Source organism: Triticum aestivum, chromosome 6B, assembly GCF_018294505.1.
Source record: "Triticum aestivum cultivar Chinese Spring chromosome 6B, IWGSC CS RefSeq v2.1, whole genome shotgun sequence".
NCBI classification, from domain to species: Eukaryota; Viridiplantae; Streptophyta; class Magnoliopsida; order Poales; family Poaceae; genus Triticum; species Triticum aestivum.
Genome location: NC_057810.1, coordinates 81105025 through 81118701, shown reverse-complemented (window position 1 = coordinate 81118701; position 13677 = coordinate 81105025).

The following is a 13677-nucleotide window of genomic DNA, read 5'->3' as shown; positions in this document are numbered from 1 at the left end:
TGGAAATATGCCCTAGAGGCAATAATAAAAGTGTTATTATTATATTTCTTTGTTCATGATAATAGTCTTTTATTCATGCTATAACTGTATTATCCGGAAATCGTAATACACATGTGAATACATAGACCACAATATGTCCCTAGTGAGCCTCTAGTTGACTAGCTCGTTGTGATCAACAGATAGTCATGGTTTCCTGGCTATGGACATTGGATGTCGTTGATAACGGAATCACATCATTAGGAGAATGATGTGATGGAAAAGACCCAATCCTAAGCATAGCACAAAGGTCGGTTAGTTCGTTTGCTAGAGCTTTTCCAATGTCAAGTATCTCTTTCTTAGACCATGAGATCGTGTAACTCCCGGATACCGTAGGAGTGCTTTGGGTGTACCAAACGTCACAACGTAACTGGGTGACTATAAAGGTGCATTACAGGTATCTCCGAAAGTGTCTGTTGGGTTGACACGGATCGAGACTGGGATTTGTCACTCCGTGTTACGGAGAGGTATCACTGGGCCCACTCGGTAGTGCATCATCATAATGAGCTCAAGGTGGCCAAGTGTCTGGTCACGGGATCATGCATTACGGTACGAGTAAAGTGACTTGCCGGTAACGAGACTAAACGAGGTATTGGGATGCCGACGATCGAGTCTCGGGCAAGTAACATACCGTCTGACAAAGGGAATAGTATAGGGGTTGCTTGAACCTTTGACATCGTGGTTCATCCGATGACAACATCGAGGAGCATGTGGGAGCCAACATGGGTATCCAGATCCCGTTGTTGGTTATTGACCTGAGAGCATCTCGGTCATGTCTGCATGTCTCCCGAACCCGTAGGGTCTACACACTTAAGGTTCGGTGATGCTAGGGTTATCAGGAAGACAAGTATGTGATTACCGAATGTTGTTCGGAGTCCCGGATGAGATCCCGGACGTCACGAGGAGTTCCGAAATGGTCCGGAGGTAAAGATTTATATAAGGAAAGTGGTTAAACGGACACCGGAAAGTTTCGGTGGCATACCGGTATTGTACCGGGGCCACCGGAAGGGTTCCGGGGGTCCACCGGGTGGGGCCACCCCTCCCGGGGGGCCACATGGGCTGTGTGGGAGAGGGAGCCAGCCCCTAGTGGGCTGGGCGTGCCTCCCCACCTAGGCCCATGCGGCTAGGGCAATGGGAGGGGAAACCCTAAAGGGGGCGCCCCCCTAGCTTGGGGGGCAAGCCACCCTTTTTCCCTCTCCCTTTGGCCGCCGCCCCCCTCTAGGGTTTCCCCTAGAGGGCCGGCCCCCATGCCCCTCTCCTCCTATATATAGAGGGGTGAGGGGAGGGCAGCAACAACACAACTCAAGGCGCAGCCCCTCCCCTCCCCAACACCTCTTCTCCTCCGTACGTGCTTGGCGAAGCCCTGTCGGAGTACTTCTGCACCAACTACACCATGCCGTCGTGCTGCCGTTGGAGCTTCCTTCCTCAACCTCTCCTTCCTCCTTGCTGGATCAAGACGGAGCATACATCGTCCGTCCCGTACGTGTGTTGAACGCGGAGGTGTTGTCCGTTCAGCACTTGGTCATCGGTGATCCGAATCACGACGAGTACGACTCCATCATCACCATCCCCTTGAACGCTTCCGCACTCGATCTACAAGTGGTATGTAGATGCAAACTCTCTCCCTTGACTCGTTGCTTAGATGAACTCATAGATGGATCTTGGTGAAACCGTAGGAAAAATTTTAATTTTCTGCAACGTTCCCCAACAGTGGCATCATGAGCCAGGTTTATGCGTAGTTCTCTTTGCACGAGTAGAACACAATTTTGTTGTGGGCGTAGATTTTGTCAACTTGCTTGCCGCTACTAGTCTTATCTTGCTTCAGCGGTATTGTGGGATGAAGCGGCCCGGACCAACCTTACACGTACGCTTACGTGAGACCGGTTCCACCGACTGACATGCACTAGTTGCATAAGGTGGCTGGCGGGTGTCTGTCTCTCCCACTTTAGTTGGAGCGGATTCGATGAAAAGGGTCCTTATGAAGGGTAAATAGAAGTTGACAAGATCACGTTGTGGTTATTCGTAGGTAAGAAAATGTTCTTGCTAGAACCCAATTGCAGCCACGTAAAAGATGCAACAACAATTAGAGGACGTCTAACTTGTTTTTGCAGCAATTGTCATGTGATGTGATATGGCCAGAAGTTGTGATGAATGATGAATGATATATTGTGATGTATGAGATCATGTTCTTGTAATAGGAATCACGACTTGCATGTCGATGAGTATGACAACCGGCAGGAGCCATAGGAGTTGTCTTTTTTTTGTATGACCTGCGTGTCATTGAAGAACGCCATGTAAACTACTTTACTTTATTGCTAAACGCGTTAGTCATAAAAGTAGAAGTAGTCGTTGGCGTGACAACTTCATGAAGACACGATGATGGAGATCATGATGATGGAGATCATGGTGTCATGCCGGTGACAAGATGATCATGGAGCCCCGAAGATGAAGATCAAAGGAGCTATATGATATTGGCCATATCATGTCACTACTTTATATAATTGCATGTGATGTTTATTATGTTTATGCATCTTGTTTACTTAGAACGACGGTAGTAAATAAGATGATCCCTTATAACAATTTCAAGAAAGTGTTCCCCCTAACTGTGCACCATTGCTAAAGTTCGTCGTTTCGAAGCACCACGTGATGATCGGGTGTGATAGATCCTTACGTTCACATACAACGGGTGTAAGACAGTTTTACACATGCAAAAACACTTAGGGTTAACTTGATGAGCCTAGCATGTACAGACATGGCCTTGGAACACGGAGACCGAAAGATCGAACACGAGTCGTATGGAAGATACGATCAACATGAGAATGTTCACCGACGATGACTAGTCCGTCTCACGTGATGATCGGACATGGCCTAGTCGACTCGGATCGTGTAACACTTAGATGACTAGAGGGATGTCTAATCTGAGTGGGAGTTCATTAAAATAATTTGATTGGATGAACTAAATTATCATGAACTTAGTCTAAAACCTTTTGCATAATATGTCTTGTAGATCAAATGGCCAACGCTCATGTCAACATGAACTTCAACGCGTTCCTAGAGAAAACCAAGCTGAAAGATGATGGCAGCAACTATACGGACTGGGTCCGGAACTTAAGGATCATCCTCATAGCTGCTAGGAAACAATATGTCCTAGAAGGACCGCTAGGTGACGCTCCCGTCCCAGAGAACCAAGACATTATGAATGCTTGGCAGTCTCGTGCTGATGATTACTCCCTCGTTCAGTGCAGCATGCTTTACAGCTTAGAACCGGGGCTCCAAAAGCGTTTTGAGCATCACGGAGCATATGAGATGTTCGAAGAGCTGAAACTAGTTTTCCAAGCTCACGCCCGGGTCGAGAGATATGACATCTCTGACAAGTTCTATAGTTGTAAGATGGAGGAAAATAGTTCTGTCAGTGAGCACATACTCAAGATGTCTGGGTTGCACAACCGTATGACCCAGCTGAATATTAACCTCCCTGATGAGGCGGTCATTGACAGAATTCTCCAGTCTCTCCCACCAAGCTACAAGAGCTTTGTGATGAACTACAATATGCAGGGGATGGTAAAGACCATTCCTGAAGTATTTTCCATGCTGAAGTTAGCAGAGGTTGCAATCAAGAAAGAACATCAAGTGTTGATGGTCAATAAGACCACTAAGTTCAAGAAGGGCAAGGGTAAGAAGAACTTCAAGAAGGACGGCAAGGAGGTTGCCGCGCCTGGTAAACCAGTTACCGGGAAGAGGTCAAAGAATGGACCCAAACCTGAGACTGAGTGCTTTTATTGCAAGGGGAAGGGTCACTGGAAGCGGAACTGCCCCAAATACTTAGCGGATAAGAAGGCCGGTAACACTAAAGGTATATTCGATATACATGTAATTGACGTGTACCTTACCAGTACTCGTAGTAACTCTTGGGTATTTGATACCGGTGCCGTTGCTCATATTTGTAACTCACAGCAGGGGCTGCGGAATAAGCGGAGACTGGCGAAGGACGAGGTGAAGATGCGCGTCGGGAATGGTTCCAGAGTCGATGTGATCGCCGTCGGCACGCTACCTCTACATTTACCCACGGGATTAGTTTTGAACCTTAATAATTGTTATTTAGTGCCAAGTTTGAGCATGAACATTGTATCTGGATCTCGTTTAATACGAGATGGCTACTCATTTAAGTCTGAGAATAATGGTTGTTCGATTTATATGAGAGATATGTTTTATGGTCATGCTCCGATGGTCAATGGTTTATTCTTAATGAATCTCGAGCGTAATACTACACATATTCATAGCGTGAATACCAAAAGATGTAAAGTTGATAACGATAGTCCCACATACTTGTGGCACTGCCGCCTTGGTCACATTGGTGTCAAGCGCATGAAGAAGCTCCATGCTGATGGACTTTTAGAGTCTCTCGATTATGAATCATTTGACACATGCGAACCATGCCTTATGGGCAAGATGACCAAGACTCCATTCTCCGGAACAATGGAGCGAGCAACCAACTTGTTGGAAATCATACATACCGATGTGTGCGGTCCAATGAGTGTTGAGGCTCGTGGAGGATATCGTTATGTTCTCACTCTCACTGATGACTTGAGTAGATATGGGTATGTCTACTTGATGAAACACAAGTCTGAGACCTTTGAAAAGTTCAAGGAATTTCAGAATGAAGTAGAGAATCAACGTGACCGAAAGATAAAATTCCTACGATCGGATCGTGGAGGAGAATACTTAAGTCACGAATTTGGTACACACTTAAGGAAATGTGGAATCGTTTCACAACTCACGCCGCCTGGAACACCTCAGCGTAACGGTGTGTCCGAACGTCGTAATCGCACTCTATTGGATATGGTGCGGTCTATGATGTCTCTTACCGATTTACCGCTATCATTTTGGGGATACGCTCTAGAGACAGCTACATTCACTTTAAATAGGGCACCGTCTAAATCCGTTGAGACGACACCGTATGAATTATGGTTTGGGAAGAAACCTAAGCTGTCGTTTCTAAAAGTTTGGGGATGCGATGCTTATGTCAAGAAACTTCAACCTGAAAAGCTCGAACCCAAGTCAGAAAAATGCGTCTTCATAGGATACCCTAAGGAAACCATTGGGTATACCTTCTACTTAAGATCCGAGGGCAAGATCTTTGTTGCCAAGAACAGATCCTTTCTGTAAAAGGAGTTTCTCTCGAAAGGAGTAAGTGGGAGGAAAGTAGAACTCGATGAAGTACTACCTCTTGAACCGGAAAGTAGTGCAGCTCAGGAAAATGTTCCTATGATGCCTACACCAACTGAAGAGGAAAATAATGATGATGATCAAGGTACTTCGGATCAAGTTGCTACTGAACTTCGTAGGTCCACAAGGACGCGTTCCGCACCAGAGTGGTACGGCAACCCTGTCTTGGAAATCATGTTGTTAGACAACGGTGAACCTTCGAACTATGAAGAAGCTATGGCGGGTCCAGATTCCAACAAATGGCTAGAAGCCATGAAATCCGAGATAGAATCCATGTATGAAAACAAAGTATGGACTTTGACTGACTTGCCCGATGATCGGCGAGCGATAGAAAACAAATGGATCTTTAAGAAGAAGACTGACGCGGATGGTAATGTTACCATCTATAAAGCTCGACTTGTCGCTAAGGGTTATCGGCAAGTTCAAGGGATCGACTACGATGAGACTTTCTCTCCTGTAGCGAAGCTTAAGTCCGTCCGAATCATGTTAGCAATTGCCGCATACTATGATTATGAGATATGGCAGATGGACGTCAAAACGGCATTCCTTAACGGTTATCTTAAGGAAGAGCTGTATATGATGCAGCCAGAAGGTTTCGTCGACCCTAAGAACGCTAACAAAGTATGCAAGCTCCAGCGATCCATTTATGGGCTGGTGCAAGCATCTCGGAGTTGGAACATTCGCTTTAATGAGATGATCAAAGCGTTTAGGTTTATGCAGACTTATGGAGAAGCCTGCGTTTACAAGAAAGTGAGTGGGAGCTCTGTAGCATTTCTCATATTATATGTAGATGACATACTTTTGATGGGAAATGATATAGAATTCTTGGACAGTATTAAGGCCTACTTGAATAAATGTTTTTCAATGAAGGACCTTGGAGAAGCTGCTTATATATTAGGCATCAAGATCTATAGAAATAGATCGAGACGCCTCATAGGTCTTTCACAAAGCACATACCTTGATAAAATTTTGAAGAAGTTCAAAATGGATCAGTCCAAGAAGGGGTTCTTGCCTATATTGCAAGGTGTGAGATTGAGCTCAGCTCAATGCCCGACCACGGCAAAAGATAAAGAAGAGATGAGTGTCATCCCCTATGCTTCAGCCATAGGATCTATTATGTATGCCATGCTGTGTACCAGACCTGATGTAAACCTTGCCGTAAGTTTGGTAGGAAGGTACCAAAGTAATCCCGGCAAGGAACACTGGACAGCGGTCAAGAATATCCTGAAGTACCTGAAAAGGACAAAGGACATGTTTCTCGTTTATGGAGGTGACGAAGAGCTCATCGTAAAGGGTTACGTCGACGCTAGCTTCGACACAGATCTGGATGACTCTAAGTCACAAACCGGATATGTGTATATGTTGAATGGTGGAGCAGTAAGCTGGTGCAGCTGCAAGCAGAGCGTGGTGGCGGGATCTACATGTGAAGCGGAGTACATGGCAGCCTCGGAGGCAGCGCATGAAGCTATTTGGGTGAAGGAGTTCATCACCGACCTAGGAGTCATACCCAATGCGTCGGGGCCGATCAAACTTTTCTGTGACAATACTGGAGCTATTGCCCTTGTGAAGGAGCCCAGATTTCACAAGAAGACCAGGCACACAAGCGTCGTTTCAACTCCATCCGTGAAAATGTTCAAGATGGAGACATAGAAATTTGCAAAGTACATACGGATCTGAATGTCGCAGATCCGTTGACTAAACCTCTCTCGCGAGCAAAACATGATCAACACCAGAACTCTATGGGTGTTCGATTCATCACAATGTAACTAGATTATTGACTCTAGTGCAAGTGGGAGACTGTTGGAAATATGCCCTAGAGGCAATAATAAAAGTGTTATTATTATATTTCTTTGTTCATGATAATAGTCTTTTATTCATGCTATAACTGTATTATCCGGAAATCGTAATACACGTGTGAATACATAGACCACAATATGTCCCTAGTGAGCCTCTAGTTGACTAGCTCGTTGTGATCAACAGATAGTCATGGTTTCCTGGCTATGGACATTGGATGTCGTTGATAACGGGATCACATCATTAGGAGAATGATGTGATGGACAAGACCCAATCCTAAGCATAGCACAAAGGTCGGTTAGTTCGATTGCTAGAGCTTTTCCAATGTCAAGTATCTCTTCCTTAGACCATGAGATCATGTAACTCCCGGATACCGTAGGAGTGCTTTGGGTGTACCAAACGTCACAACCTAACTGGGTGACTGTAAAGGTGCATTACAGGTATCTCCGAAAGTGTCTGTTGGGTTGACACGGATCGAGACTGGGATTTGTCACTCTGTGTTACGGAGAGGTATCACTGGGCCCACTCGGTAGTGCATCATCATAATGAGCTCAAGGTGGCCAAGTGTCTGGTCACGGGATCATGCATTACGGTACGAGTAAAGTGACTTGCCGGTAACGAGACTGAACGAGGTATTGGGATACCGACGATCGAGTCTCGGGCAAGTAACATACCGTCTGACAAAGGGAATAGTATACGGGGTTGCTTGAACCTTTGACGTCGTGGTTCATCCGATGACAACATCGAGGAGCATGTGGGAGCCAACATGGGTATCCAGATCCCGCTGTTGGTTATTGACCTGAGAGCATCTCGGTCATGTCTGCATGTCTCCCGAACCCGTAGGGTCTACACACTTAAGTTTCGGTGACGCTAGGGTTATCAGGAAGACAAGTATGTGATTACCGAATGTTGTTCGGAGTCCCGGATGAGATCCCGGACGTCACGAGGAGTTCCGGAATGGTCCGGAGGTAAAGATTTATATAAGGAAAGTGGTTAAACGGACACCGGAAAGTTTCGGTGGCATACCGGTATTGTGCCGGGGCCACCGGAAGGGTTCCGGGGGTCCACCGGGTGGGGCCACCCCTCCCGGGGGGCCACATGGGCTGTGTGGGAGAGGGAGCCAGCCCCTAGTGGGCTGGGCGCGCCTCCCCACCTAGGCCCATGCGGCTAGGGCAAGGGGAGGGGAAACCCTAAAGGGGGCGCCCCCCTAGCTTGGGGGGCAAGCCACCCTTTTTCCCTCTCCCTTTGGCCGCCGCCCCCTCTAGGGTTTCCCCTAGAGGGCCGGCCCCCTTGCCCCTCTCCTCCTATATATAGAGGGGTGAGGGGAGGGCAGCAACAACACAACTCAAGGCGCAGCCCCTCCCCTCCCCAACACCTCTCCTCCTCCGTACGTGCTTGGCGAAGCCCTGTCGGAGTACTTCTGCACCAACTACACCACGCCGTCGTGCTGCCGTTGGAGCTGCCTTCCTCAACCTCTCCTTCCTCCTTGCTGGATCAAGACGGAGGAGACGTCGTCCGTCCCGTACGTGTGTTGAACGCGGAGGTGCTGTCCGTTCAGCACTTGGTCATCGGTGATCCGAATCACGACAAGTACGACTCCATCATCACCATCCCCTTGAACGCTTCCGCACTCGATCTACAAGTGGTATGTAGATGCAAACTCTCTCTCTTGACTCGTTGCTTAGATGAACTCATAGATGGATCTTGGTGAAACCGTAGGAAATTTTTTAATTTTCTGCAACGTTCCCCAACAGCGCAGGGCGGAGCGTTGCCGCCGAACGAAGCGTAGAGCAAAGGCTCCATCAACACGCACACACATGGTGTGCCGTCTGCAGGATCCTGCTGTCAAGCAAGGGCTGGGATCATGGTCTATCCATGTTGATGGATTTCCTTTGTACACATGCACGACCAGCATGCTCGCTACGTTCAGCACCGATGGTGATGGTACCACGCGGAGGCCGTGGGAGAGGCGTCTCCGCGCGAGCCGCCGCTGTCTGAGGAGACGAGCGTGAACTGGGAGGCCGGGCGGCCACTTGCACGGCGCTGCAGGGCACAGGGCGGCCACGGAGCACGGGCGGGCATGACCAGAGGCTGGACGGCGCGGAGGCCGGTGAGCGCAACGGCCATGCTGCTTCCCTCTTGTTTGCTCGTGGTAGAGCGTGCTGATAATGTATTGAGAATGAAATCAACTGTCCTCTTCATTGATGATGATTTACATTATATATCCCCTGAGGGGACGCATCCACCGGACGCGGCGTTTGGAAAAGAAGGGAGAGAAAGATGCAACGGTTAGCATATGGCTAACTGCCTCCCAATTACAACGTGGAGATTATCCACATAATTAATTGTAACAGTTTTTAGGGGAAAATATACATAAGAGCATGATGAATTCACTATTTTATGGGTTCATAAATGACTGATATTTGACTTGTGTCATTGCTATCCAGCCTATTAACATCTCTGAATTATCTACAAAGTTTAAGATCGCGGGCGAGAGGGAATCGCGGCCAGATTTTTTGCCGCGACAGGTAAGGAAGAAACGGCGCAATTGCCCGCGATAGCGAGGCGATCTCCCGCGATTTTGGGAAGGCAGCAAATCGCGGGGTGGTTTCAGATCCGCGATAGCGGCGCGATCGCTTAGATTTCACCCGCGAGTTTAAACTTTGATTATCTAATGGTATATTTTTCCACCACAAGCACAGAGGGAAATAATTTCATGAAAATTATTGTGGCCCAGTCGCTCTCATCAACGTAGTTTCAGAATAACGGAAACCCAGTCCTCTAGTCCTCTTATTGTTCACCTTTTGTCTCAACCAATCCAATGGATCTTGCGCTTGCCATGTTTTGCTCCCCGCCAAAATTTTATAGAGATTGATATCAGGTTACGGCATGTTTCTTTGTTAAACTGAAAGCAACTCATGGAGAACGTGGGGGTTGCTTGTAGGACCGACTTTGTTTTTGTGATCTGGCGTTGTATCTTCTCTATTTTTGTTGGGTCCCGATAACTGCCACACGTGTGGTGTATCAGGTAGTTGTGCCACACGCCTCGTGTGGCATGGACAGCAACCAGTCCACACACCTACGTGTGGGCAAAACAACTAATGCCCATACACATCTTTTTTCCCTCCCGAACCCTCTCACACGCGTGCATGTGGGCGAAGTTGATAACGCCCACACGCCCGTATGTCAGGCCTCGTACCCTCCTGGTCCCGCACGCGACGCTTGACGCCCACCGCGCGCCCGCAGTTGCCATGGTCCAGACCCTCGTCCATGTTCGTTTATCTGCAGTTGCCATGTCGTTGAACTACGGTTTGCCATGTCGGACAACTGCAGTTGCCATGGTTGCTCAACTGCAGTTGCCATGTATGGTCTGATCTAATTTAGTTGCCATGATTTCATAACTTTAGGAGTTGCCACATACTAACACTAGGCAGTTGAGAGAGTTGCCATGTGCTCACAAGCATGCTAGGGCAGTTGCCATGTAAAAAGGAAGAGTTGCCATCTGCTTACGTGCACGTTAGGGCAGTTGCCATGTACGTGCACTTGGGGAAGTTGCCATGTACCATGCAAAAATACATGGCAACTCGGTAAAAGAGAGTTGCCATCTGCTTACGTGCACACTAGGCAGTTGCCATGTTTCCTGCAAAAACACATGGCAACTCGGATAAAAAAAGAGAGTTGCCACCTGCTTATAAAGCACACTAGGGGCAGTTACCATGTGCGCTGCAAAAACACATGGCAACTAAAAGCTTGGGTGTGGGAGATGAGACGGGCGTGTGGGCGAGATGGCAAATGCCCACACACCAGCCCTTGTGCGTGACTGAAAACTGGTGTGTGGGTGAACTGCTAAACGCCCACACACCGGCCCCTCTGTGTGGTAAAATGGATGTGTGTGCGAACTATGTCACACACCACACACACGCCTTGTCCTACGTGGCACAGAAAATCAGCCAGATTGTGCCAAGATTCGTGCATATAGTACTGGACGGTGATGGATGCGTGTGGTCGAGATGGTCAATGCCCACACGTGTGGGCGTTAACATTTCCGTTTTTGTTTGTCCTATCATTCTGTGGATATGTAAAAGCTGGTTGTAAATGTGCGCCTTTTTTACTCTTATATTTCCATAGTTAATACAGTTGAATCTGCATATACAATTATTGAGTTCAAGAAAAGATAAAGAATAGGAGTATATACTGTTTATGCGTGGTGGGCTTTCTTTTAAAGTAGTATTACGCGCCCGTCTAATGATAAACCAGTTAGATCCGCCATCTTGGCAACCGCCAGATGCCGTCCGAAACAACCGTCTGATCTGCCGCCCCAGCTAGTCGAGGACCTTTGCAACAACTATCTTGTTGTGCTTAGGGGCTTTGCAACTAGGACCTTGTTGTCCACCAAGACAGCAGCTGGCCAAGACAGGCCACACCCTAGGCTAGAGCGTAGCCGCCGTGCCGCCGCCCCGCCATGGCCCGAGCGTCTTGGTCATGGAGCGTTGTCGCTCGCCGGCGTTGCTGCTCCTCCGCCTCAGCTCCGCGAGCAGCTGCGAGCTCCACTCCAACACGACGACGATGACCTCTCACGTCGGGCGCTCCTTCGACGATTTCTGCAACTGAAGCTAGCACCTCTCTACTAGCTTTCGAGTGCCCTTGGCCCTTTCAACCATGAATTTTGGCAACTGACTGTACAGTCACATATTTGAAAAAATTGGAATGAACAAGGATCTCGCACCGTTGTATCTTCTCCATTTTTGTTTGCTCTTTCATTATGTGGATATGTAAAAGCTGGTTGTAAATGTGCACCTTTTTTACTCGTATATTTCCATAGTTGATACAGTTGAAATTATTGAGTTCAAAAAAAATGAAGAATTGTAACTACGCGTCCACGAGATGATAAACCAATTAGATCGAACATCTTGGCAACCGTCAGATGCCGTCCAAAACAACCGTTTGATCAATCACCCCAGCCAGTCGAAGTCCTTTGCAACAACTACATTATTGTGCTTACGGGCTTTGCAACTAGGACCTTGTTATCCACCGAGATAGCAGCTTGTCAAGACATGAAGGAAATATGCCCTAGAGGCAATAATAAAGTTATTATTTATTTCCTTATATCATGATAAATGTTTATTATTCATGCTAGAATTATATTAACCAGATACATAATACATGTGTGAATACATAGACAAATAGAGTGTCACTAGTATGCCTCTACTTGACTAGCTTGTTGATCAAAGATATTTATGTTTCCTAACCATAGACATGTGTTGTCATTTGATTAACGGGACCACATCATTAGGAGAATGATGTGATTGACATGACCCATTCCATTAGCTTAACACACGATCATTTAGTATATTGCTATTGCTTTCTTCATGACTTATACATGTTCCTATGACTATGAGATTATGCAACTCCCGTTTACCGGAGGAACACTTTGTGTGCTACCAAACGTCACAACGTAACTGGGTGATTATAAAGGAGCTCTACAGGTGTCTCCAAAGGTACATGTTGGGTTGGCGTATTTCGAGATTAGGATTTGTCACTCCGATTGTTGGAGAGGTATCTCTGGGCCCTCTCGGTAATGCACATCACTTAAGCCTTGAAAGCATTGCAACTAATGAGTTAGTTGTGAGATGATGTATTACGGAACTAGTAAAGAGACTTGCCGGTAATGAGATTGAACTAGGTATTGAGATACCGATGATCGAATCTCGGGCAAGTAACATACCGATGATAAAGGGAACAACGTATGTTGTTATGCGGTCTGACCGATAAAGATCTTCGTAGAATATGTGGGAGCCAATATGAGCATCCAGGTTCTGCTATTGGTTATTGACCGGAGATGTGTCTCGGTCATGTCTACATTGTTCTCGAACCCGTAGGGTCCGCACGCTTAAAGTTACGATGACAGTTTCATTATGAGTTTATATGTTTTGATGTATCGAAGGTTGTTCGGAGTCCCGGATGTGATCACGGACATGATGAGGAGTCTCGAAATGGTCGAGACTTGAAGATTGATATATTGGAAGTCTATGTTTGGACATCGGAAGTGTTCCAGGTGAAATCGGCATTTTACCGGAGTACCGGGAGGTTACCGGAACCCCCCGGTAACTTAATGGGCCTTAATGGGCCTAGTGGAGGAAGAGGAGAGGAGGCCAAGGGGCAGCCGCGCTCCCCTCCCCCCCAAGTCTGAATTGGACAAGGAGGGGGGCGGCGCCCCCTTTCCTTTCCCCTCTCTCTCTCCTTCCCCCCAAGTCCTAGTCCAACATGGAAAAGGGGGGTGTCCTACTCCCGGTGGGAGTAGGACTCCTCCTGGCGCGCCCTCCTCCTAGCCGGCCGCACCCCCCTTGCTCCTTTATATACGGGGCGAGGGGGGCACCCTAGAGACACAACAATTGATCCTTGAGATCTCTTAGCCGTGTGCGGTGCCCCCCTCCACCATAGTCCTTGATAATATTGTAGCGGTGCTTAGGCGAAGCCCTGCGACAGTAGAACATCAAGATCGTCACCACGCCATCGTGCTGACGGAACTCTTCCCCGACACTTTGCTGGATCGGAGTACGGGGATCGTCATCAAGCTGAACGTGTGCTAGAACTCGAAGGTGCCGTAGTTTCGGTGCTTGA